Consider the following 25,766-nt stretch of genomic DNA (forward strand, 5'->3'; position numbering starts at 1 on the left):
ACATCCATTGACAGTGTAGCTCACTATGGAATGCTAACAGGCAGACAGGGTGTGGCTACGCTACGTTAGCCGCTCTCACCCTGCGACCTTGGTTACACAACCGAGCGTCACTCTTTGTAGGAGTGACAGGAAAGAGCGCTTTATGCCATGTCATGTCAGCTGCCTGACACCACAGTCACATGACCTTAAGTCACACAATACAATACAATACAGGTTTATTGAAAATTGCTTTGAAACCTCCAGACCAAAGTGCTGTACAGAGAAATAGATACATAAAATAATCACACAGCTCAGCCCACAAACCACAAAATAAGGGAAATTACAAACCAACTGTACCGGCCTGAAATGCCTCATTACTCTCTTACTCAGAATTCTTAAAAGGCCAGTTTTTATATATTTATTCCCCTGATATTTGTTGATGACTTGGCATCCACCAAGGGCATAGTATACAAACACACACCTTCCCACATGTACACACACAGCACCAGCAGTCAAGGTTAAACAAAGATAACCAGACTTTATTTGGGTTAAGGGCAGTGCAGCGTGTTGGACGTGAGCCACACACACACACACACACACACACACACACACACACACACACACACACACGCACACACACACAAAATATTTATGGCTTGTTTGACAACTATGCTTGCTGTGAGTGTGCGTGTTTATAGTGTGCGTGTGTAGGACAGAGGGACAGCAGGCAGGGAACCAATAGGGTTAGGCCTAACCCTAACCACACACACACACACACACACACACACACACACACACACACACACACACACACACACACCTACCTGTCAGTGTTGGCGTCTGCTCGGTCCTCCTTCTCTGTTCCTTTGTCCTCTCTGTCCTGGTCATCAGACCTCGTATAGCAGGGTCTCCAGGGACAGCTGGTGTGAGCACCTGCACTCTGTGTGTGCATCTTTATGTGTGTGCTAATGTACATTCGTGGGGTTGGGAGGGGGGGGGGGGGGGGGGGGGTACCTGCAGTGTCCTGGCCGAGTGTGTGTGAGTGCGTGTCTGTACGGTGTGTTAAGTGTGTGCATGTGAGCACCTGTGCTGCCAGCAGGATCTGCCACAGCCGCGGTGCTGGATGACGTATGCCTGGTGACTTCCTAAGGTCGTGCTGTGAACCCCGTAATAACTGCTATCTGCTTAAAGCCCACTCACCTCCGTGTGCAGAGAAGGGGAATGAAGTATTTGGTGCATTCAAGATACATGAAAGATGCAAACTTCTAATGTTTATTTTCCTCCTGACTTAATTCTTCTCACAATATTTGAAAGCAACTTGTTCAGAACGCAAAATCCTTTTCATTTTCTTAATTTCTGGCCTATTGCTGAACCTGAAATAGCATCGTCTAATCTTCCCTATATGCTGTCTAATCAATTTGATTTGCCTTCAAACAAAGAAGACTTTTTTCGTTTTGGGCTGAATGGGTAATGGAAGTTTTGAGATAAGCCCATCTCCTTGCTGATACATTGCTGGCATGATTGTGCCAACATATCGAAACGTATGTCAACAATACTTATACTAATATTAAGGTAATTTAACTAATTTACCATCAGAACAATGATGTTATAATGTAATCTAAGATATGTTGCCCTATGTGCAATGCCATGTCCGCCTGACTGAGTGACATGAACATCTGTTTTCTGTGGTTTCATAGCCTGCATGTAGGTTTTCTATATGTCTGCTCACTATGAAAAAACAAAACGATCCCATCCCCCTATCTGGTTGATCTTTTATAGAAGAAAAAGTTTGCCACCACAATTGCAGTTTTTTTTTTTGTCCCTAACCAATGAACTTGACTTATATAAGGTGGGGTAGGTAAGTTTGAGAAACCGGCTCGAGATACACTTTTTGTTATATTCCATGGAATGCTCTTAACATCCCGATAGCAATGAATATCTTAAATGCTTTGACAAAAAATCCATAAAAAAATGTCATCTGTGGAAGCCGTAGTACTGTAAAAAGCACGACCAATCATTTTAGCCGGCCCGGCTAAAATAACTGGATGGCCTACCTGCCTGTCAGCCTTCCATCTGTGCACAAACTTATCTCGTGCCCTCATTGGTCATGTGCGCGTTCGTGTGTGTTGGAGGAGGGGCTCTGTAAGGAAGTGGCAGATTTTTTCCGGCTGTGTATTTTCAAATTCTTGCGCACTCAAGCTGGTTTCTCCAAAATTACCTACCCTACCTTTATATAAGCAATCAAGCCATCATAAATTAAACGCTTTCTCCCACAGTTAAAAGCATGACTGACAAGAAAAAGGAAATAGGTTGACTTGTCATTTAGCGCTTTGACAGGAATGAAATTGTGGGGGCGAGTGGGACTAGAAGTTTGTGTCAAGCAGTTAAATGGGGTCTCATGACACCTCTCTTACAGCAACAGCTTGTATCCCCTCGCTGTTATGCGGAGGTACAACATGTGTGTGTACAGAGACATCCGGCCATTATACCTGCCGTCTTCACTGTCAGATTACTGCTGGAAAGTAAATACTTTATATTTAGATGTTTGGTTCATTTTATTTTGTGTTTTCTTTCCGAGTTGATGCTCATGAAGTTGGTCTGCAAAGTGTGTGTGTTAAAATAACAGAGGGATGATATGAAAAGAAGACAATTAGCTTCCCATACAACAGTTTCCTAGGTAGTGTGTGTGATGATAGACGGAGAAAAGACTAGAAACATGATCAAAAGCATAATTACTATGCAGGCGTGGGCGGCATATCTTCTGAATGTTTGGAAAAAAGGAAGTGGGAGAACCCAGTTTGTGAGCACACGTGTGTACCACTTAAAAGATGTGATTCTGTGTTTGTGTGTGTGCGAGTGTGTTCCCTGCGGGCCCCCCTCCCAGCGTATCCCCCGTATCCCAATGGGGGAATCTTAGGGGGGCAATCAAAGACACGCTCCCCGCGACTCCTGCATCTCCGGGCTAACGCGCCCCGACTGAGGAATGCTGAGTAATTCCCTCAGGTGGTAGCGGAGCGCTCTGATGTTCTGCGTTTGGTGCACTCTGTCAGTCTCACTAACACATGTTGGCCCCTCCACACACGTGTGTGTGTTCAGAGGGTAAATACTGTACATACATGCACACTTACAGAAGAGCAATGGAGGACTTCCTTCATCTGTCGCTCACTCTGTTTCTTCATGTTTTTATCCCACACACACTTCTTCTCTGCGGCACACAGCGTGGAGTGTGTGTGTGAGTTCTGTGTTTTATTCCCTCCGCTTGCATCCCTGTCACGTGTCACCGTGGTGTTGTTGTGTGTTGCCCAGGAGAATTCTAGTACAAGAGAGGAAGGATGGTGAAAGGAGGAAAGAATATGAGATCTTAGGAGATGAAAGAGGATGAGTACCTACAAAGGATGAGGAGGAGAAGTCATGAGATAAGAAGGATGTTTGATTTGATTTAAACCTCAAATCCTCTGCTTTACGGGTGTATCAACTGCAAACATTAACACTGAAGAAATGCATTCAAATTATAGCTTTCACGGAATAAGGAAATCTAAAGGTACATATTTTTGGAACATTTCAAGTGCGACCTTGATAGTTTTGTTGAGTTGACTTTGTAAAATCCTTCGTGAAGTTACTAGATCACATCATGGCATTAAACAGCTGTTGTTATTTCATAAGAAGTTTAATGACATCAGGAGAAGCTCAATTAAAGTCCCGCAGGGGGGTCTCAAAGTGAGCAAGCTAAACCTCTGCAGTCGTTTTCCCAGTGTCGTCTTAATTCTGTGCACACTGACAAAAAAGGAGCAAGAGAGGTTTTTAATCTTAGTTTTTCTTTGTACGCCAGTCTGCTTTATCTAAGATGTGTTCATTGTCTCTTTAAGCTGCCCTACTATCTCTGCTGTATGGGCTGTGTATGTACGTGTACTGTATGCATGGGAGTGTGGACGTGTGTGTGTTTATCAGCAGGGTGAAGCGTGATCGTCATGTACACAGAAGCACATTTGGGGCGGTTTTAAGAGAGCTGAAGTTTGACCTGCATGATAATGGCAATGGTTAGTGAGTGAGTTACATAACTAGGAGGTAGTTTGTGATTTTGCTGCGTTGCATTTTCTGTGTTGACCTTCCTTTTCTCTCTTTTCCTCGCATACTTTTCTCAAGTTTTAATGTATGATGAGCTTTAACAACATATTGGCTCACAGAAAGGTATTGCCAAAGCTGTTGCGCATTATTAATTTAGATAATAATGAGGCCTGGTTTTGCTAAAACATTTGTCTTCAACAATACTGACGAAACTGTTTAAAACCTGTGATACATTTCCAGATTGAACAAGAATAACACAAATTGAGGGTAGTGCTAATAACTTTATAATATTAAGTAATATGTTTTAGATTTATAGGGTAAATTAGTTCAGCACATGTGAGGTATTTTTTAAATGTTGTCTTTCATTTTTATTAATCTTTAATCTTGTGTGAATATGTGCTGTCCTGTTTTTCAATCTCACCCTGTTGCTGTTTAAACTACTGAATTTCCCCATGGGGATTGATAAACAACCATCTTATCTTATCTTATATGTGTTCATTGCTCATTTTATGTTCCTAAGTTATGTCATTTTTAATGGCTTGATGACATTGTGCTTTTTGGAGAGTCTCAGATGCATGAATCAGCATTTTATACAAACATTGTTCATTGATGGAGTCGCTTTAATAGCTCATACATGGCTGTTGTTGGTCTCTGACGTAGATGCAGGCCGGTGCACACACGGTTGTGTTCGACTAACCAAGCTATTGTTGGCCGGTCTGATGCTGGTCTTGTTGTGTGCAGCCAGGGAACCCAGAGCCTGCAGAGCACTCCAAGAACTTTGCAACGCTGCACTTTCCTCAGTCCTTGGACGCCGACACTTATGATACATTTTCAACCAGAAAAACAGCCCGTTAGTTGCAGTGAATCTTTTGCAGGAAAGCCAAGTCATAGAAAGTTTCAGTGGAATTCCCTTCTGAGGACAGTTGCCTTCTGGTGCATTTGTTCTGTTTATGAAAAAAAATGTCTCATCTACAAACAAAGATACAAATAAAGAACAAAGGCAGCACAAGGAAGGACATGCTTATGAAGCCAAACAAGCCCACAAGGGAGCATGGACTGCCCTCTGAGCCTCCTGTGAAACATTTGAACTAATTGAATCTCATAAATAGAAGCAAAAAGCTAATAATGTGCGGATAAATACACTGATTTGACATGAAAATTGACAGAGATATTTAAGTTTAGTATAAAAGACAGTAATAATACAAGCCCTAAATACCAAGGGACTTGTTTCATGTGTAACTCTGTCTTGTAGTGTGGATATTGAGAGAAGCATTAGCCAGACGAGCTAGGCCAGGGTGCAATACTGCAAGAGATACTGCTCCCTTTTTACACACACGCACGCACGCACGCACACACGCACGCACACACGCACACAATTTATGGCTTGTTTGACAACTATGCTTGCTGTGAGTGTGCGCGTTTATAGTGTGCGTGTGTAGGACAGCAGGCAGGGAACCAATAGAAAAGCAGTATGAAAAGGGCTGGGCATGGTTTCATAGGTGCACATGGACACACACACACACACACTGGCTGCCAGTTTTATTGAGTGTGTGGTGTGACAGACAGGGAACTGAATCCTAGGCTGCCGAGTAGGAGGAAAAATATTTGGTAAAATGTCAACGGTAAAACCTGGTGAAACCAGGTGAAAGCTTTGTCCCTGTATTGTTTCAAACTTGATATATTTTAATTTATGAGAGGAGGCAGTTTAGTAGACTGCACTGTATAATATATTGCATAACGAGGGGTAAGAGGTAATGATTTTATGGGTGGTTAAAGCAGGTAAATGACTTCCAGAATGACTATTTCTTCGTGCATTTCATTGGTTCGTGTGGTGCCTAATTGTCTGTGCTAGGCGTTAGCCTGTGGGCAGAGTATGTGTTTGGTGTGTGTGTGAGAGTATCTTTGTGTCAATTAGTTTGTGTGTGTCTTTCTCTCTCTGTCTGCGGCTAGTCTCACATGTCCTTCCTCATATTTCATGTGTCCATTTATGAATGTATGTTCGAAAAACCTCTCGATGTTATTGACTGTTTTATACCATACTGGATAGTGGACCCCTCACTCCTCTAAAAAGGCTGTCAGGGGCCACTAGTGGTCAACAACTGCAGAAGCAAAAGCTATTTCTAGCAAGGCTAAATAAATGCCTTACCTTTCTACACATTTTAGCCTTGTTCATTGCTCAAATCTGCCATCCAAAGTGCTCTCTTGAACCAGAGTGTCTGCAGATGAATCCCTCCCCTCATATGTTCTGATCCACCAAAGCATTGCCCTATACTGTAAGAGATATATTCATCTCTATTTGTGTAATCATCGTTTCCATCTTGACTGTAAGGGAGGGACAGTGCTGTGACACTGATAAGAGTGGATACGTTTACAATGCTAATAAAGTTTTTAATCTAACCCAGGGCTCTCCAACACGTCGATCGCGAGCTACCGGTAGCTCGCGGGCAGCTTTTCAGTAGCTCGCCGCTCGATTATCGATTATTGCGTAGTAAGGTTGCTTATTGATTTTTCGGCCGCGGCTGGACAATAACGTTTTTTTATTTTAGAATTGTTTCTGTCACACGAATATCAAATGGTCGGTGACGCAGAGATCTAGGAACAGACGTGACAGCAGCACAGCGACACCACACACGGAGCAGTCTGCTTTCTCCACCAACACCAGTCCAGAACCAACAGCAGAATGACCCGCTCTGAATCAGGCCCTGTCGCTGCGGCTCAGAGACACACAGGGAGGGATTTGTGTTTTTTGAAAAACACTCGTTATCGTCATGTCAGGTTTTTGGTGGATTTAATCAAGTCTTGGATTGCAGAGTATGAATGTCCTCTTGCTATTTTCAGTTGATAAATACTTGTGTAAAGTTTGTGAAGGCAGGAATAAAGCTTCCGCGATCACCGTCTCCTCTCCGTTCCTCCAAACCCCGCCCCCTCCCTGAAAATAATGAGTGACAGGCTGATAGTGACCCGATAGAAACTTTATTATTCACTTAATCACTGATTGAGATATGATGAAGCTAACCTAATCTCATACATTCATGGGATTTATGTAACAGTAAGACAGAGAATGTAAGTGTGCACCCACATGCACTATTTTTGTTTTTATAATACTGTTGTAAATACTCCTGTTGTCTGCTGTGTTCAGACTTAAGTCATGTGTGTGATGCCACATTCAGGACATTCAGTGTCTTTTTTTTAACAGAAGACCGTAGCTAGAAGCTGCAGCTAGACTGCAGAAGCATTAGTCTTTTGTTTTTGAGGATGGAACCATTTTCACACACAGATATAGGGAGGCTAGACCTATACAATTGATTTATTATGGTTTATAATTTAATGTCAAGACGAAGAAGAAGAAGAAAAAGATGGCTGAACAACTGTTCAGTGTCAATCCTGTGGAGATCTCCAAAATAATGTTCAGCTTAAGTCTCAGCAAAACTCACAACATTTCTGGAGCCTTGTAGACCCCGAAAACTATAGAACATTCACCAAGCAGCACTGAAAATGTCTGCTTTATTTGGTTCTGTTCTACATACCTTTGTGAAGCAGCTTTTTCTGACATGAATGAAATCTAAATACAGAACAAGACTGACTGAAGAACATTTAAATGACTCTATTAGAGTGAACCTAATGGGTACACTCCAGCATACACCTGTATGGTGGACTGCCAGTGCCATTCATCTCACTAACAAAAGAGTGAAATGCTTGTAAGGTGGTGATTAAGGACACTTATGTGAATGTTAAGTGATGTACTTATTACGTGGGCCATAATAATATGTGAGAAATCTTCGTTTTCTTGGACCTTGATGTGAAGTTAAGATTTTTGATAAGCTTTAGGTATTGCAATTTCACACGTGTACAAAAGTATAGCTTAATTCAACTGATGAGGGCTATGTGAATAAATGTAAGCGATGTGATGCAAGTAGCTCTTGGCCACTTTCATTTTTTGAAAGTAGCTCTCAGATGAAGAAAGGTTGGAGACCCCTGATCTAACCAATACTATTTTAAGCCATTTTGTACACAGAAACTGAAACACGTGTTGCTATATTGACCAAAATGGAAAAGTTTAGAAAGCTTGCATTGATAATATTGTGTACTTATTTTTCAATTTTCTTTTCTTCAGATATTTCCTGATTTAAATCATTTTCAATGATTGCATTTTAAATATTTAACTCAAAGTTGAGCATGTTTAAAGCAACATCAACTTAAATGGGTGATGAGTTTCATTTGAATTCACATTCAGGTAACATCCTGTACAGCATGACGGTCACAAGTCAGAGAGCATGAAGCAGACGGTATGCTGATCTTGTGAATGACAACACTCTCTCAAATACACACAGCTTATTGTACATAGACTTTTTAATAACAAAATGTTAGATAATTACTGTGCCTTCTCTGCTAAAGCTGAGTTATCAAAGTATTCATCTTGTGTGTTCAAGTCTTTTGTTGTACTTTCTGTTTTGTTAGTGTGTGTATGAGTTTTTATCCTGTATGTATTTATTTGTAGACAAGATGTTATATAGGTTTCACATGTGAGTGTGTGTTTATTGAGTTTGTCTGAACTTGGTACAAACAAGATAAAGTGTGCTTTAGTATCATGCCTGTCCCCAGGGCCTCGTTGTCACATGACCTCATTTTGTGTTGCCAAGACGATACCTTGTGTCAGGGTTCAACCTAATGCTCCGATCTGGCCCGTGACCTTGGTACGTGTCTTTGTCGCTATGGTAACAGCCTCCGGGGCTACTGTAAGTGAGACGAGTACGCTTGACGCTCGCATGGAGCATTTAGTTCTGTGCTTGTGCATTAAATGAGGCACTTTGCTACATTTATTTACCAAGAGAAGATTAACTCGCTCCATTACAGGAACACCCTGCAACAAGGTCATAAAAATAGATTTACACCTGCGTGACACATGATACCAGAGTCTTATGCTCCAAGCTACTGCAAAATAACTGCAGTAGTTTGATATGAAGAGCTTTGCATTGTAGTTGTAAACAGAAGATTAGTGAAACTCTTAAGTGTTTAACTCACTTCTTAAATAGTATTTATGTTCTTTAATTATGATAATACAGAGTAGAAAAAAGAGAAGTGGGGTACTGTTGTAAGAGAAGTGTTGTTACAGGACACAAATACATTGTATTTATGAGTTTATTATTATGGTCAACTAACAGTTTATATAAAAGAGCTTTATAAAACTGCATTGAATCAGTGTGTCACATGTTTATCTGTGCTTTTAAGGAAAAAACATTAACCATTTTAGCTCAGAATTCAATTTAACATGAATTCTCCATCAGGCTAAGACCCAAACAAAAGAAAAACCAACAACAACATTTTGTTTCTAGAACAATACTAGTTTGCTTTCCATTTAATCATATTAGCTCTCAGTTTACCAGAGGCATTTGGTCAAAAGGAGACATTGTCCTCACCAGACAGTTAACAAAGTTCATGAAAGAAACCTTAATGCCTCCTAATGTTTTTCTTTTTTCTTTCTGAGGAGGACACACGCCTCAAAGCAGTGTCTCATGTGGGTAAACAAAGCGTGGTTGCCATGCCGATGGGGCGTCGATATATAAATAGCATGGGTGTTTGTTCTGAATAATCTTGAGAGAGAGAAAGAGGCAGGGAGTTGCAGGGAGACGGTGATAACTACGGTTCAAAATCTAAAAGTACAGACAATTACAGACGCACATGCATTATAACAGACCTGTAAGAAAAAAAAGATTTCGTCCACTATCAGATACTAATATACAGATGTTATTTTTAAACCTTGTGCTCTGGGGGACTCTGTCAGGTCAAGCCTATGTTGGCAATTAATGTGCATCCAAAAGGATTCTCTTATTTAGAGAATTAAGAGAATGTTGGTATAGCTAAATGTTGCAAAAAGCACACCCATTGATGTTGCTTTTAAGTTTTTCATCAATGTCAGTGTTGAAATATTAATAAACCATCTTGGTAACATTATAGAGCTAACTGAACAGATGAATAAATTCTTCATTTGGAAAATAACATTTGGCTAAAGGTTAAGCTGATGATTGTTATTACATAGCAGGGGGTTCTGCTTATTATGCAGTGATAATTGAGCTACTGTAGAAAAATAAAAAGCCATATCAGGAACACTTAGAAAATGGTGTTAATGTTTCCGCTGTGTCTCCCTGTAGGGAATGGTGACAGCGCCTGCAGACAGACAGACGTGGACAGACAGGCACCCGGAGCGCTGCCCTCCCATTGGTGGAGAGATCCAGACTTCACAGCAGGAAGTGCAGCTCCAGTCGGTTGTCAGCTCTCCACTGAGCAGCAGGCTCCACCTCCTCCACCCAGGAAGCTGTGCCCCCCCCCCGCTCAGGTAGGGAGAAAGCAGAAAGAGTCCAACCCATACTATGTGTTTGTTTCAGATCAGATAATCACATAAACGTTTGGTTAGTTTGTTCAAACTAACAATCAAACTCTGCATTCACATCACAAACAAACCGCGCCACAGTGGAGCTTTTGTGATAACAAAACATAAAACCTATCAGCTGATTTTAAACAGTATTTACATAGTGGTCATATAAGCTTGCATAAGAGATTGAAATACTAATGCAAGATCATTTGGTAACCAGGCATTTCCATAATCATTTCATTTCCCTGATCAATCAGACTGCCAATAGGAGTTTTAACTTTGCTGACCGATCATATTTCTATTTTTTTGTCAAAAAGCTATGGAATCAAGTGACCACAGAGTGATTATGCAATGAGTACAAGACGCTTCTCTTTCAGCTGTTTCTACATTTTTATAAATGTTTTTATTACATACAAGCTCTAGTTGTAGTGTTACGAAAGTACTTTCTTTTCATGAGCTGTTTCATGTGACACCAGATAGGATAAAAACATGAGATGCAGCGAGGTGTTGCATGACATGCTGTGGATGAGCAGAATAACAGATGTGAAAGGGACTGTAGATCAGCAGACTTAACTGACTTTTCTTCACAACAATAAGAGGCATTATCACATTGTTTTCAGATGATCCACTGACAAGAGAAAGAGAACATTATTAGATTGGTAAACCCAGCTGTGTTATTTTATCTGCTTTAGATCTGCAAAGAAGACGGAAAAATAATTGCCATGGATTAATCATTAAAACATATTTTTCATGCAAAAGGCAGATGTTTTCATCCCTTTCCCATATGGAGATATCCTGCTTTTCTTTGCTTTACAGTATATCATGAAACCCAAACTCTCTCGGTGTTGTACTGACAAAAAAAAATACATTTAAAGACTTCACCTTTGACTTGACAAACAGGGATGGACACATTTCACAGTTATTTGACATTTTATAGAACCAATGATCGTCATATTAATCCATAATTTAATATAGTTCTGGCTGCAGTTAGCTGTCAGTGTTGGAGTTGTAACATAGCATAGTCAGAAGAACTGATGTGCTTATGTGTGTTTGTGTTTATGTGTTTTCCTGTAGAAGATAAACTTGTCTGGGCCTGTCTGAGCTCCCCCCCCCTCTCTTCCTCCATGTGATTTGTCTGATTGTATCCTTTGCTTTCCTGACCTTCCCACTGATGTCTTCTCTCCCTCTAAACTCCCTCCATTTCACTGTCTCTATCCTCTCTTTATCTGAGCTGCCTCCTCTCTTCCTCCTCTCTGTTTCCTCACCCTCCACACGTCAGCCCTTTATCTCCGTCTCACCAGCTGTGTGCTGCAGCTCTCCTATGGGGGAGAGTAGACTGAATAGAGGGGCTTACTGAGGACACTGAGAAAGCCAATCCCTGCCTTTTCGTCTCCTCTCTCGTGTCCTTTCCTCTGCCCTAAGACTCGGCTGTGACCAATCCCGTGTCCTCTGCTTTCTGCTGCTCGTTGTGCCTTCAGCGTCTCAGATTTTGAAGTATTTCAAGACAGGATGTGAGGTAAAGATATTTCACAAAAACAGAAAATACAGACTGGATGTTTTTACACATTTCCATGAATTTACAGATATTCAGAAGATGAATTGGTTCAAATAAATCACTAAACTCAAAGAGAAGTGTCTTTGGAGTCTCTTACGAGTTGCAGCTGCTTTTGACGAAACAGTATTTTGTTTATACCCTTCAGAAATATACGGTTACACTTGACTCACCAACAGCATCATTAGATTTGCCGCCAGCGTGCCTGGGGACTTATCTTCATAACTATACAAATATGTTTTGAAGTACAGACTAATTAGTTTATTAAATTCATTTTGTACCAAATCAGAGAGGGGAGGTGTACATTTTCTTCTGAGAGAAAATGTAAAGGAAAGGTAATGTACAGATGAAAGAAGGGAGATAAATAAATGACATTTCAGAATATAAAGTAGTCTTATACATTTTGTTTTGTTTCTTTCTCACTCACAAAGATCCTACCTTTCCTTGCCCTCCGTCTCTCCTCCCCGTCTCCTCCTTTATTCACCCGTCACTCTTGCAGAATGGTGATTACACATTTACACTCCCTGCTTCTTTCTGCCTTCATTCGCTTTTGTAAATGTACCGTTGACAGTTGCTTTTCTCTGAGCAGAACGCCTCAGAAATGAGCAGATGGAGGGCTGACAGTCAAACAATGACGCTGGGCGGTAAGTCCCCGTGATCAACACATGTCAGAAAATGGCTGTTAATGGAGGGACCATATACAGTCTGTCAGCCTTCTCTATAGGGGATGGATCCATATTTGTCTAAGTGCCTGTTGAAGATGTAGAGTCAGAATACAATCACTTAAGCCTTAACAAAAGCATCAGGATGTTTGGCATGTGCCTTATGTTCTATCCTCATGGCTTACAATAAGTTAAACTGTAGAATAAGCTTATGTTACAAGAGACAGAGCTCACTGCATGTCATACATATTACACTTTCCTTATGAATGTGAGTAAAGATTATTTTTAACTTTAGGGAAAGAACTATTTTACTTTTTGTGTAAAGCACGGCAATACAAAGATTATCCAGAAGACTATTTATCTTATATTTGTTCATCTCACAATGTCTATACTTAAGAGAAAATGACATGTCAATATTGTATTATTGACATATGGTTGTAGACTGGGATTGCTGTTTTCAGCCGCATTTGAACAAATATGACTATTTTAAAGAATGGGGTGATTAAACAAATAGAATTTAAATGGTGGTTAAATGTGCAATTATGATAATTTAGTGTAAGTTAGTTGAGTTATTTAATAGTCAGTAACCGGTTTGCCCAGCCATTTCAAATGATTTACACAAATGTCTGGGAATATGTTACTAAGTGTACTGGTCCATACATTCTTAATCATATATGACTTTCCAGGAAAAAACGATTACATTTGGGACCAAAATGTCCAATTGCTACACTCAAAAAGTGAATGCCTACAATTGTTACCAAATTATATATTTCTATCCAAGAAAATTGAAGCAATTAATAACTAGATGCTTCTTGATTTCATTGTGTTTTATTAAGTCAGTTGTCAACTCTACTGTACAGGATTCATAGAAATAAGAGACACCATCAGGCTTCTGTTTGCTTTCACATTGATCTGCTCATTAAGTCTCTTTCATTACTCCTTGACTGTTACTTTAAATTCAGTCCCCAGGGCTCATTTGCAAAATATGCTTTGCTTTTGATTTTGTTATCGCGTAAGTCAAGGAGAAAGAGTCAACTTTTTAAAGTGTTGAAGTGGAAATCTGACAGCTTTTTTATAGATTCAATCAATTTTCAGGGATTGATTTTTTTGTTTCATTTGTAACTGAAATGGCTCCTACAGTGGCTCTCATGGTTCGACTGAATGCAGCCCGCAGCAACGGCTCACAGTAATCATAAAAGATGTCAAATTACCAATTAACCCAGCATTGCTCTCTATAATAAAGCTTCAGGAGCTTTTAGATGTTCGACAACGCCAGAGGGTGTCAGTCCTTGAACAAATGCTCAATATAAAGTAAACTGAGCCTGTCCCTGTTGTTGGGCTTTAGACTGCACTCCTTTGGTTGCTGAATAACACCAGATAAGGTTAACGTTAATAACATTTAAATGTCAGGCATACAGAAAATTAATTAAAAGTCTCATAGGTTTCCTGTAGTTACTGTAAGAACCTGTTACATTCTGTTCAAAGTGTGGCCTTCAGTGTGTGTGTGTGTGTGTGTGTGTGTGTGTGTGTGTGTGTGTGTGTGTGTGTGTGTGTGTGTGTGTGTGTGTGTGTGTGTGTGTGTGTGTGTGTGTGTGTGTGTGTGTGTGTGTGTGTGTGTGTGTGTGTGTGTGTGTGTGTGTGTGTGTGTGTGTGTGTGTGTGTGTGTGTGTGTGTGTGTGTGTGTGTGTGTGTGTGTGTGTGTGTGGTGTGTGTGTGTGTGTGTGTGTGTGTGTGTGTGTGTGTGTGTGTGTGTGTGTGTGTGTGTGTGTGTGTGTGTGTGTGTGTGTGTGTGTGTGTGTGTGTGGTGTGTGTGTGTGTGTGTGTGTGTGTGTGTGTGTGTGTGTGTGTGTGTGTGTGTGTGTGTGTGTGTGTGTGTGTGTGTGTGTGTGTGTGTGTGTGTGTGTGTGTGTGTGTGTGTGTGTGTGTGTGTGTGTGTGTGTGTGTGTGTGTGTGTGTGTGTCCTTCTCTATTTTCTTGTAATAGCTGCGCTATGCTTTATTTGATCTGGGCCCCCGCAACACACACACGCACCTGCCAACTTGCTACGGCAGCTGCCCCAGAACCAAGGAGGTAGAGAAAGGGGGAAGGAGGAGAGAAAGTAAAATACATGAAGGTAGGCGAGGGAAGAAAAGAGACAGTTTATAGAAGAGTAACAGAGACAAGAGTAGTAACTTGCATCTTAAAATAAAGTATTATCTTCTGAAGGGGTTCTGGCCACAGAGAAGAAGTAATTACATCAGGACACATTCACTCATTGATTCATCTCCTGTCCTCTGTCGCCGTCCCCCTCCCGAGTCTTTCTCTCGGTCTCACTTCTGTCCCGCCGTCTTTACTCATGGTGCCACCCCCCTCCACACACCCTCTAACACACACCTACTGTTTCTGCACAGTCAGCAATTACTTAAATACCTTGCTCAGTTCATCCAGACTGCTGTTTTTATTTCTTGAATTACTTAGATGAAAAGAGAGGGATAGAGAGTAGAGGAGGAAGATAAACAAAGAGCGGGGGAAATAAATAATGGACCGGAGACTGCCTATTGTGTGTGCTCTGGAAAACAACAACTTAACAAGAGTACTTTGGAACAAATCAATTAAAGTGTTTTCAATCAAGGCCATTCTGTCAAAATGTTTTAGACATTTTACAAAATGGTGTAAATGTTAGTATGTAGGAAATTGTTTTAGATAGAAGACGATACAATAAAAGGACATGTTCTTGCGATATTTTATATCAAGCAACCTTATATGTGTGCAGACCTAAACTTAAGATAACTGTAGCATAAACCTTTTTGAAATGCTCCTCAGCACAGCAGCACAATACATCTTCTGTTTTTCTCTACCGCTCGACAAAGCAGTTATGTCATAGTATTGATAAAAACAGCTTTCTTTTATCATGGTTGATACAATCATAAAAGGGAACATCATAAAGGGCTCTTTATGTTCTGAGAACCACAGAACAAAAATCAATTTAAGTATAATAACTCTTTTTAACCGGACATTTCTGCAGCAGGTTCCTTAATGTTTCATACGGCCGCCGTGTGTTTACAAAAGGGGGGATGAGGAAGTCAGGCCTAATAATCATACAGGGGGTCTAATGGCTTCCCTCATAGGAGCTAATCAGTGTGTCGGCTTTGCTGTGTGTTTCATTACTCTGATAAACATCCCTGTGTGTACGGTGCCTTTCTGCGAGGCTGTGAATCTGTGTTTGCCTGTCAGCATGTTTGTTGTGTTAATACGGCATATACCTTCCTCTATATGTGTCTGCATCTGCATGTGTGCAGAGTGTAAAGTGAGTGGGCGAATGTATGTTAGAGACACAGCCTTCAGTAGTTTCAGTGCGCCACAACATGCTGAATGCAGATGTAAGGGAAATGTGAAATGTCATGTGGAGCTGTGGGGTATCGACTGGAATTCGGCCAGCAGCATCGGAAAAACATGTTGCTGTAGGTCATTACTAATGAGCCGTACATGTGCTGGAACATTGCGTGTTTGTGTGCGGGAATTTTGTTGGTCTTGTGTTTTGTGGTGTACGCTTTTTGTGGGTGACTTAAAGGTCTCCTATTATACTGTTTTTCATCAATATATTATAGGTCTCAGATATATACAAAACATGTCTCTGAAGTGTTTGGCTCGAAATACCAAACAGATCATGTATTGTAGCATCCCATAATCCCCTCTGTTTCAGCCCTGTTCCAAAAGGGCTGATTCTGTGTCTTTTACTTCAGATTAAAATAAGGTGCCACTCCCAACGACCCTCTGCGAGATATTTGGTTAAAAAGAACACAATGGTGCTCTAGGAGGAGATTCAGGTGATAAGGTGGGCGGGTGTTAGCTTGGTTGGTTATTGGCTAATGGTTACACAAGCCAAACAAATCGTTATGGCATCATAAAGTGGCAAAAATCTGGTCAGCTCATTTTCAGACAGGTTTTTATATAAATGGATCAGGACAAAAAGAGAGAGAATCTTTTTTCCATGTTTAGGTATAAAAGACATGATTTTGCATAATAGGGGACCTTTAATGTATCTTTGCATTTACTTCTTGTGTATATATATATATATCCTTTATTTAACCAGGTAAAAGAATCATTGAGATTAAAATCTCTTTTCCAAGAGTGACCTGACCTGTACATTTGTATTTAAGAGCTGGATAAAGTGCGTGTTTTAAAGGGCCCTTGTCATGGCCATTTCCACTGATCATAATTCCATTGTTGAGGTCTACTAGAATAGATTTATATTGTGCATTTTTCCAAACTCACATTGGTTTCTCATACAGCATCTCTGTAAACTACGTGTATTCACTGAATTTCACTCTCTGCCTTTAACGGCTCGTTGTAGCTCCAATAGCTCCAGCCCCCACCCCACATCCGTGGAGGTGTTGTTTCCTTGTTTAGGATACACAGCGAAACACAGCCAAACTCATCCTGAGCACACACAAAGTCACAGCCGAAGTAAAAACAATAAGTGTGGCTTGATAAACGCTGTGAGAATGGGTCTGCAGAGAGAATTTCGCCGCGATCCCAACTGTCTGTTATCAGCCTGCACAGGTAGGAGAAATCAGCAGAGCTGCCTGCACTGAGTGTGTGTGTGTGTGTGTGAGGAAGTCCGTGGATTGGTCAATTTGGACCAATCAGCGGGGCCTTAACGTAACGGCTCCGCGGATTGGTCCGTTTGGTTCCGGGTACCGCATGACGTTAAGCCGTACCCGGAAGAAACATTGGACAATGACGTATCAGTGACGAATCTCCAACGAGGCGTTTTGGGGAGGTATTTTCTGAGTTAGTTTTACTCGCTACAGGGTGTACTTTGAGGGTTTGTGACTCTGCACACCGTTTACATGCATAAAAACCTTCATAACACACAAGGGGACGGGTAATAACTGGAAAAGCATGACATGGGCCCTTTAAGGACTTAAGAAATGTGTGTGTGAGTATTTCTGCTCTGTGTGGGTGCCATTATTCACATAAGCTTGCTTGTCTGCTTTCAGGACGATTAATCCACCGTCCTTCATAACTCCGACCCACTTTTGTTGCTCTTTCTTTGTTTGCTCGTGATTCCCTCTCTGCTTTATAGCATTAAGCAATGAGTAATGATGACTGACATCATCTCTGGCTTGGCTAGCGCCGACTAATTGGCCAGAGCGATCTGATTGCATTAGCTGTTATTCCTTCAGGGTATTCCCTGTCCTCCGCCCCCGCTTTGAAATATATCCCTCATTGTTTTCATAGAGCAACTTATTGCTTTGGTGTGGCATTTTTATCGGTTTCATTGTATTCAAAGTAGGATTTCACCGGTTGGTTGTAAAATTTGCACCTTTGATTTATGGTCTGTGCGTTCTGACCTGAAAAGTAACTAATATGAAATGCTTGCTGTAGAGCCTTGACTGGTCTTAATAATTGCTATCATCTAAAATGCACGTCTCAGGAAACCTCAAGGATATTAGAAACACGCTACAGGGACACTAATATACCACTGAAATGTCTCTGGTTATTGTATAGCTGCTCTGGAAAGAAAGCAATAAAGATTGAAAAATGAAGTTGCGCTTTAGATTTACTAACAGCCACGAGAGGCTTTTTCCCCACCACTCAACTCTCCCTGTCTCCTCGCTCCTCTTTCCTTTCAGAGCCACCTTTCCAAGTGAGGTAAAATGATTAAAGTAATGGATGCCCCCACACACACACACACTCCAACCATTCCCCTGCTCTCCTTCACACTCACTACTCTGTACGCTCTGTTCTGTACATTAGCGCAGCCCCGGGGATGCCCTCGTTCACCGCGGCTTAATGCAATCCCACCTCTAGTGTAAGTGCACGGAGAGAGAGACAATGGAGAAGAGAAATTGGGGAAGAACTGAAGGGGGACTGGTGGGTGGAAACTGGCGGGAGTGAACACATCAGAGGATGATAATTACCTCCAGATAGCACCGAGAAGTCATGCATAGGAGATCATTTACAGGTTTTCCTGTCAGTCGAGTTACCTGTGTAATTTCACGGCACAGAGGTCATCTATTACAATCCTGGAACTACTCATTTCCTGTCAATTCTTTACTGATGTTTTTCAAGTCTGTTACACATGGAACGTCATGTTACACTTTAATTGGCTGAAATGTTTATATGAATAGTAATTGGTAAAGTTTTGAACAGTTTGGAGTTGGAAATACTTTTTTTCATTGTACTGTACAGTATCCTCATAGGTCAAATTTCTAGAAAAAATAACCAAAGTTATGCATTTTACATTTAAAATGGTGACATGAAAAAAAGCTAACCTCAGCTGAAAAGAAACAATAAAGGTGGCACTTATCCTCAGATGATTTTATGGATCATACGGCAGGGGTTCATGGCGACAAACACTTTTCCTCCAGGAGCAGTCAAACTCAGTTCAGCAACTTGAGCTTTTAGTGAGATGAATGGGAATGGCCTTTGTGGGGCCTGGGAAGTCCTTATGCTGAGACCTATAGAAAGCTTATTGCTTTTACTACACAGCTGTATGATAAAGTGCCGTCTTTCTGACCACCCACAGACTGTTTGCTCTCCACCCTGTGTGATTCTCCGGCTCTGTGTCTCCCCCCCCCCCCCCCGGTTATCTTTTTCTCTTTTTCACATCTTTGTCAGATTTAGCTTCAGTCTTCTCCCTTTCAGCTGACTGTGTCTTTATTCCAGCTGTTCTCCGCATGGCTCTCTCTAACTCCTTGTTGTGACTTTGCAGCGCTCTCCTCTTGTCTCCCCCTCTTTTAATAGTTAGCAGCACTGTGACATTAGCAGCCTCGGCTGTTTCATGCTATTTAAATGTCCTCTTCTTAGGTTGTGAGCACGGCTGAGCAGACACTGAGAGATTCTTCTAATTGGCAACGGTGTTAGTCACGTTCATGCAGGTGTAATTCGGTATTAAACTCAAGCAGTTAGCTCCGATCCCTGCCTCTGAACCTCTGTGATCAAAACTTTGAAAAAAACTTTAAAGTTGGCTTGACAAAAGGCAAGGAGATAAAAAAAAAAAAAAACGTTCTATTAAGACAGTATAAGAGAGTGATGTACAAACCCTGTCTAACAGCCAAGCAATGTTATTTACATTATTTTCTGGATATTTTAAGTTCTGTGTAGTTCTTCTAAGAGCTGAACTTTCTCTTTTCTGTAAAACTAAAGTTTTCCTGCGTGGTTAGCCGTCTGAAAATATCTCACCATTATTCTTGTTCTGCATAGTGCTGTATGTACCAAGCCTTCATGCCATCACATATTTTTACGAGCGGCCTGTTCTACAGTGCTGATGGATGTCCACTTACGAGTGTCTCGATATACTCTCCTCTAATGCTCCTGTCCTCGATCCTGTTATGTGTGGAGAGGTGTGGGCTAATGGCCCATTGAGACAAACTAGTTTCTCTTCACTTGGGGGAACAGAGTGAACTTGGGGCTGATATTGCACCCTGTGGCTTCCTCAATGGCATAACAATAGCAGAGGGGCTTCGGCTGAGGGATTTTAATGGAATCATCCAGGGTGATAGCCGGCAGACATTATTCAACACGGCTAACTGGGAGATTTTCAAACTCACAGCATTTGTTGGCACACTCATACAAATTCCTAAAGGATATATTTCCATTCGTTACAATGTTTTATTATGAATTATTATTTTTTATAAATAAAATGTCACAAAGATCTTGAATAAAATGCTGATTACAGTAGCTTGTGTTGACCAACTAACAGTCCAAAAGCAAAGTAAGTACATCATATGTGATAATGACAAATAAAAACAGCATATCTTCTTATTTGAGATGTTTGGGATTGTTTCTTAAAAATGTTCTCATAATGGTAAATAATTTACCATTAAACAAAGACTTTTGTGATGATCGACTTATCAATTGATAGGATACTCATTTCAGCAGTACACATGACCCGCGAGTTATCTTCCCAAGTCAAAGTGTACAGTAACTGTTGCTCGAAACAATTTACATGACCTCAAGAAATTCTTCACTTGGCATCATTAGCACAATCACACAAATAAATCATCCGCGTCCTTTCCATATTTTGTATCATCTCTCGTTGAAAGTTGTTTTTGTTGGACTGAAAACCCCAGACCTTTCATGAGAGCATCTTTACATCAGGGCCTCTCTCAGCAATAATTCAGTAGTGGTCTGGTGGGACTTCATACCGTGTTGTGATAGCCTTAGATAGGGAACGTGCTGTACACATCACAGAGCAGCACAATGCCATGAGCCTGCCACTGTACATCACAGTAAGCTGTGTTGACTGGTGCGTGAGAGCTTACATAATCACACACATGGAGGGAGGATACATCTGCCACCATGTCACATTCATAAATACGTGTTAAAGAAGGGTTTGGGTACATAACAAAAGAACAGTCAATCAAAAGCGTGTCTAAATCAGACTACCATTAATACTGTATAAAGCTTGTTGTCACCGTTTCTGTGCAAAGCAAAAAACAACACAATTATTTAAACATCATTCTAAGCATAATTAAATGGATTTTGATAGGTTGTATCCAAAATAATTGTAAGCATTAGTATAAAAGATAATGAGAGCGTAGCAGACTATAGTAATTAAATTAGTTGGTTATGAACGTGCTGCAGGAGGTAAATACTCTCCTGTCTTGATTGTGCTTAGACACCACGCAGAATTCTCTCACCACGACTCGAGAATAACCTCTGAGCTGTTTGAAGGTGTGTGTGTGTGTGTGTGTGTGTGTGTGTGTGTGTGTGTGTGTGTGTGTGTGTGTGTGTGTGTGTGTGTGTGTGTGTGTGTGTGTGTGTGTGTGTGTGTGTGTGTGTGTGTGTGTGTGTGTGTGTGTGTGTGTGTGTGTGTGTGTGTGTGTGTGTGTGTGTGTGTGTGTGTGTGTGTGTGTGTGTGTGTGTGTGTGTGTGTGTGTGTGTGTGTGTGTGTGTGTGTGTGTGTGTGTGTGTGTGTGTGTGTGTGTGTGTGTGTGTGTGTGTGTGTGTGTGTGTGTGTGTGTGTGTGTGTGTGTGTGTGTGTGTGTGTGTGTGTGTGTGTGTGTGTGTGTGTGTGTGTGTGTGTGTGTGTGTGTGTGTGTGTGTGGATTACATAACAGATACGCCTCACCGTGAATGACAGCAGAAGACACACACGTAAATCAATACAAATATGTGTCGTAGCTGCACACACACACACACACACACACTCCTCCTCTTGCTTTATGCCTTTAGCGTTGCTTGCTCTCTCTTGTCATTCCATCTCTTTTGTGCAATTGATCCGCCTGTTTAGTCTCATACAGTACAACCTTTACCCACAAATGTGTTAGACTCTTCTGCTCGTTATCGTCAGCTGCTTGACATTTCAAGTAATTGCTTTCAGGGAACAGCGTACAAGAAGTATCTTTGTTGCATTTTGGACGAAAACTGCTCAATTCATGGAAGGTGTTATGCGTTATAGTGCATGCACATCATCCTATCACATCTCTGTCAAATGAAATAAAGAAAATAAGTTATTCCACAGTAAATGTAGATGTAATGCAGTCTGCTTCTCAGCCCTTTCCCCTCTCCTCTCACTGCACCAGCCCTACTAATGAATCTACATTACTCCTTTAATAGAAGTCCATGTACGCCAGACTCTAAAGCTGCACTCAGACACCCATGCACACACACTCACACTATAACCATGGATCTTTCTGTGAGCTCTTGCACACACACTTCCAGAGAAAGCGAGAGTACAGAGGGTTTGCGAGCGAGGATGACGTGCGATGTGTTGAGGACACACGGGTCCAGTTTGGGCACTGATTCTATTCTAAATGAAGTTTGTGAATTATTGAAACGCCTGTCCTCTTTCTCTGCTCCCTCTTCATCTCTCGCGCCTCTCTCCCTCTTTAGAACTCATTTTTCTCTCCATTCCTCTTTCTCACACACTCTTCTCTTCCTTCCTTCGCTTCCCTCTTTTATTCTCCTCTATTAGATAAGCGGTCAGATTGATTTGTAGACCACTGGTTCACTGTGCGTGTGCATTTGTGTGATTTGAGTGATGTTGGTTAATCCAGTGTTGTCCTTGGGGAAGGATTTGGCCCATATTACAACCTGCTTTTCCTGTGTCTAAAACCTCTTGTGTATTGAGACATTATTTACTGCTGTGCATCGTCACTGGAGTATTCTTTCACAACGCTTCACCCCGCTCTGCAAAAAGCAAATACCGAAGGCGATTTAAAAAGTGCTTTAGTATTTAATTACAGTATGCTGGAAAATGGTCTACTCTATCTCGATGCAAACATGTTACACTATCATGATTATTTCTAGAGGACAGAGCACCTTCGATGTTATTTGGTGTTGATAAGAGATGCACCAATCCAAAAAGATATAAGATATGCAGCCAATACTGATTCAAATAGCTGGATTGGGTATAGGTGACAATGGGGTCAATCTGTTGAATCGTTATGGTATTGGATCTGCACTCGATAATGTCAGATACCTAGTGCCAAGGTATCGTTATCGCTGCTGCCTTGCCGGGAACCCTTGCTTGGTGCGTCCGTAGCGTTGATATATTTTTTATTTCAGAGCATCTTGTGTTTCCTACTAACATAAATGGCCAGCTTTGCCAGTAAAGGGAACTTAAAATAAATGTTTACTTACTAAGTCAGAATTACTACATCACAAAAAATGTCTTCAAAAGGTCAACTTATTTAACTGTTTTATAATTTTAAACAAGACCTTCATAAGCAGATTAAGACAGTCTTCATGGAATGTTAGCACCTCTTGTCCACAATGGTTAAATGGAAATCACATGTGTGTTATCGCTTCCCTCAATGAGTTAATAAGAAAACAATCTACAACACTGTCTCTTTGTATAAATAATGGACCACATCTAAAAACAAATGTACAGAAGTGGCTTATAAAACATGCTCCAAGCTGACTCTACTTCAGAGTGAACTATTGACTTTTCTCACCAGAGTATCAAATTCATAAACAAAGGGTTGTTTCAAACTTTGACTCACACTGTTTGAATACCAAGAAGGAGAGAGTTGGTAATGTGAGACTGAAGGCATAATTAAATACAGTATGCTGCCTGTAAAACACACATACTGTACATGCAGTCTATCCCAACAGACTCATCACAGGTCAGATTACTACACCATATACCACCCACTAATGACTGATCAGCTGTTACAGACAAGTAGGAACCAGTGGGAAAATACTTGAACACATATCCCCCCCCCCCCCCTCGATTTGTCGTTTATCACCCAGGGCTTATCGCTGACAGCGGCTGTGCCCTCTCATGCCCCCCCCTGCCTGTCACACAGACCTCAGATAAACGTCCCAGAGAGAGGATGGATGTGAGAGGGACGACTGGCTGTTAGTTGAGCTTTTTGTTTGTATAGATTTTGGTCTCATGTATCAAAATTCTGGAGCCAATTGAATTTAATATTCGAGTGGGGTAGATGTTTAATGTTGGCAGGGAGACAGGCGTCAATCCTGTTTCAGTGACAGGACTTGATGACTGGAGCACTAATAACCACTCTTCAGGGAATGTGTGCTATGTTGAGCATGTCAAATGGCAACGGTTGTGTCTTGATGTTCCAGCTTTCAAAGAAAAAAAAAAGACAGATTTGACAGCCAAGATGGATACGAAGGAAGGTTTGCACTCAGATAATTTATGAGTGACGTTTCGTTGATTACATTCTAGTAAAAAAACATGGTCCAGCTACTTAAATATGATAGGAAACTGAATATATTTGACTGTTTTAGCACAACATAAAGTGATTTGCTGACATCAACTTTAAGAAAGATCAATTTTTTATTTTGTTTAGGACTTTATTTACAACATTCTTTTATTGATTCATCAAAAAAAAGTAGTTGATTGGTAAAACAATTACTAGCTGCAGTGCTAAGTATCACTAAACCTCTACCTTTTGAGGCAATGTGAAGATTTGTGTCTTAACAAAAATCATAGAAACCAAATTGAAGACCAACAGAGTCTTGACTTTTTCTCTGGATTGCTGCTATGAAACAAGTGTTCTTATCCCTCTCCATCTCTATCCTTCATGTCTTTTCTGTTTCTCCAAAACGGCTTCCTCTGTCTTCTCTGCTCTTTAGTATTGATATGAGCTGTCATTGGTCCAGTTATTTATGAGGCCCCTCCCTGGTATTTTTCCATTGGCCCGGTCTCCACAGTAAAGATCTTCTCTAGTCAAATCTAATCCAAGAGAGCCTGATTTTCAATTGTGAGACCATAACAGAATGTGCCTTTCAACAGATATGAAAACATGAATGGTATGTTTCCAGCTTTTGTACACGTATGCATGTTCTACAGCCTGTTATCTTTCTATTTCTTGCTTTTTCTAGTTTTTTTCCCTTGCTCTTTCACTCCCTCCCATGTAGGATTGCAGCCAAAGACTCTTTCCCATAACCTCTTCAGACCTGTGTGTGTATGACTGTGTGTGTCTCTGCACAGAGGCTTTAAATAAGAGCAGATTGAAAGGCATGCACACGTGTATATACACACACTTGAACACACATGTACAGTACAGATCACATTACACAGGCCCCGGGGACTCGTGTAAGAACTATTTCCTGTTTGGGGCTAGGGAGAAAGGGGAAATAGTGAGGATGAAACATGACGTAACGGCAGTGGTGGTCTTCCTGTGTGCTGAACTCAGGCCTGGGTGTTGCCCAGACTTTAGTTTCCATGATCAGTAACTGGCCATGTGTACACTTACCATGAGCTCAATGAATTCAGGAATCCATGAATGATTATAACTCTTGAATTATGAACTGTGAACTTGGCCTGCCTCTAATGAACAGCTTGTCCTCGGCTCAAGACACTCATTCACTTACTGGCATTTCATTCATCTGAAGAGTGCTTGTGTGACTTCTACTAAATGACTGCCAAAGCTCAGTACCAGTGAAAATGTGACCATGGTGGAGAAGTGCTAAATATAAAAAGTAGTTAACAAAAAAGTGCTTGATCAGACACTTCAATGTTGTTATTTATTATAATATATTGTATGTTGCGTACATTATTGCCGCCATTTTCATTTGTGAAAGATCTGGAAAAGCTGCTTTTGCTAAGTCAACACTTACTGTAACATATGTATTGTGGAGTTGGGTTTATTTCTATACATTTAAAAGGGCTGGAGACAAACACAGTTTTATTCAAAATGTTTAACATGGCAGGAAGAATATCTTATTGGTCAGG

At 40.9% G+C, this 25,766-nt stretch overlaps 1 protein-coding gene across 1 annotated transcript in view; it reads left to right on the plus strand.

The window, feature by feature from the left end:
• Positions 1–25,766, plus strand: part of atxn1a (ataxin 1a) — an 84,807-nt gene that overhangs the window by 15,940 nt on the left and 43,101 nt on the right. Inside the window, exon 2 of the mRNA XM_034124556.1 lies at positions 10,194–10,378. The gene's annotated coding sequence lies outside the window, so the exon portion shown is untranslated. The remainder of the gene's footprint in view (positions 1–10,193; positions 10,379–25,766) is intronic.

The sequence above is a fragment of the Trematomus bernacchii genome, unplaced genomic scaffold (assembly GCF_902827165.1).
Source record: "Trematomus bernacchii unplaced genomic scaffold, fTreBer1.1, whole genome shotgun sequence".
In the NCBI taxonomy this organism is placed as follows: domain Eukaryota; kingdom Metazoa; phylum Chordata; class Actinopteri; order Perciformes; family Nototheniidae; genus Trematomus; species Trematomus bernacchii.